The following is a 2500-nucleotide window of genomic DNA, read 5'->3' on the forward strand; positions in this document are numbered from 1 at the left end:
GTTATCTCCCAAAAGCCAAAGTCCCGCTGTCCCAATACATGCTCTGGACGGCGGGCCGCGAGACGTGACGCTCGGTGGCAAAGAGTGCGCCGCTGAGGATATAGAGGGTCCGTCCCCCCGCACAGTGGTGACGGTGTGCGGGTAGTGTTTCCGACACCTCTTCCTGCGGTGGCAACTCTGGGGCAGAGTCGATACTCGCCCACTGGTGGAAGGTAAGCATTCTGCTTTACATCAGTACATAACTAATATTTCAGTCGTCTGACGTCCCTCCTTAGTAAATGATGCAGGACCACATACATAGATGATACATACTGTAAACTGGGGAGGACAGTGTGAACCGCACTCGACCCAGTCACCCTATCTCACAGTCCACTCTGTGTGTAACAAAGCGAAAGCACCAAAGCACTATCGTTCAACAACATCCATTTTATCCTCGCTGCCACAGGACACTATCCAAACAACGACAAGAGGAACGTCACGTCCACTAATAAGACAGAATGTCTCACATCACCCGCAAACAACGCAGCTCAAATCAGCCAGCAACACCCACAGTGGTCCACCCAGTATCAACACAGGACGCAACGCCACGCCACAACACAAAAGGTACAAGTAATAAAATACCCTTTGGCCACACCCCTTATAAAGGCATCGAACCAACCCACCACCTGACACCAGCCAAACGTACATCCTGATTTGACACATCTCTGGCAACCTAACCCACGTTGGCCCTTAACCTAACCCACGTTGGCCCTTAACCTAACCCACGTTGGCCCTTAACCTAACCCACGTTGGCCCTTAACCTAACCCACGTTGGCCCTTAACCTAACCCACGTTGGCCCTTAACCTAACCCACGTTGGCCCTTAACCTAACCCACGTTGGCCCTTAACCTAACCCACGTTGGCCCTTAACCTAACCCACGTTGGCCCTTAACCTAACCCACGTTGGCCCTTAACCTAACCCACGTTGGCCCCTAACCTAACCCACGTTGGCCCCTAACCTAACCCACGTTGGCCCCTAACCTAACCCACGTTGGCCCCTAACCTAACCCACGTTGGCCCCTAACCTAACCCACGTTGGCCCCTAACCTAACCCACGTTGGCCCCTAACCTAACCCACGTTGGCCCCTAACCTAACCCACGTTGGCCCCTAACCTAACCCACGTTGGCCCCTAACCTAACCCACGTTGGCCCCTAACCTAACCCACGTTGGCCCCTAACCTAACCCACGTTGGCCCCTAACCTAACCCACGTTGGCCCCTAACCTAACCCACGTTGGCCCCTAACCTAACCCACGTTGGCCCCTAACCTAACCCACGTTGGCCCCTAACCTAACCCACGCTGCACCTTAACCTAAGTTACGCTGCACCTTAACCTAAGTTACGCTGCACCTTAACCTAAGTTACGCTGCACCTTAACCTAAGTTACGCTGCACCTTAACCTAAGTTACGCTGCACCTTAACCTAAGTTACGCTGCACCTTAACCTAAGTTACGCTGCACCTTAACCTAAGTTACGCTGCACCTTAACCTAAGTTACGCTGCACCTTAACCTAAGTTACGCTGCACCTTAACCTAAGTTACGCTGCACCTTAACCTAACTTACACTGCACCTTAACCTAACTTACACTGCACCTTAACCTAAGTTACACTGCACCTTAACCTAAGTTACACTGCACCTTAACCTAAGTTACACTGCACCTTAACCTAAGTTACACTGCACCTTAACCTAAGTTACACTGCACCTTAACCTAAGTTACACTGCACCTTAACCTAAGTTACACTGCACCTTAACCTAAGTTACACTGCACCTTAACCTAAGTTACACTGCACCTTAACCTAAGTTACACTGCACCTTAACCTAAGTTACACTGCATCTTAACCTAAGTTACACTGCACCTTAACCTAAGTTACACTGCACCTTAACCTAAGTTACACTGCACCTTAACCTAAGTTACACTGCACCTTAACCTAAGTTACACTGCACCTTAACCTAAGTTACACTGCACCTTAACCTAACTTACACTGCACCTTAACCTAACTTACACTGCACCTTAACCTAACTTACACTGCACCTTAACCTAACTTACACTGCACCTTAACCTAACTTACACTGCACCTTAACCTAACTTACACTGCACCTTAACCTAACTTACACTGCACCTTAACCTAACTTACACTGCACCTTAACCTAACTTACACTGCACCTTAACCTAACTTACACTGCACCTTAACCTAACTTACACTGCACCTTAACCTAACTTACACTGCACCTTAACCTAACTTACACTGCACCTTAACCTAACTTACACTGCACCTTAACCTAACTTACACTGCACCTTAACTGTCACATGTAACGTCACAGGAATGTAGCTTTGCCTAACAGCAACCCTCTGAACATAGTTCACTGCTTGGATCCTCTGGTGTCATGTGTATTTCTTGATGCCATGGTGCGTACCCTCACATAAAGGTCTTTCGAGTGTTGCGTACTTTCTACACAGTCCC

This window comes from Schistocerca gregaria, unplaced genomic scaffold (assembly GCF_023897955.1).
Source record: "Schistocerca gregaria isolate iqSchGreg1 unplaced genomic scaffold, iqSchGreg1.2 ptg000805l, whole genome shotgun sequence".
Taxonomy (NCBI): domain Eukaryota; kingdom Metazoa; phylum Arthropoda; class Insecta; order Orthoptera; family Acrididae; genus Schistocerca; species Schistocerca gregaria.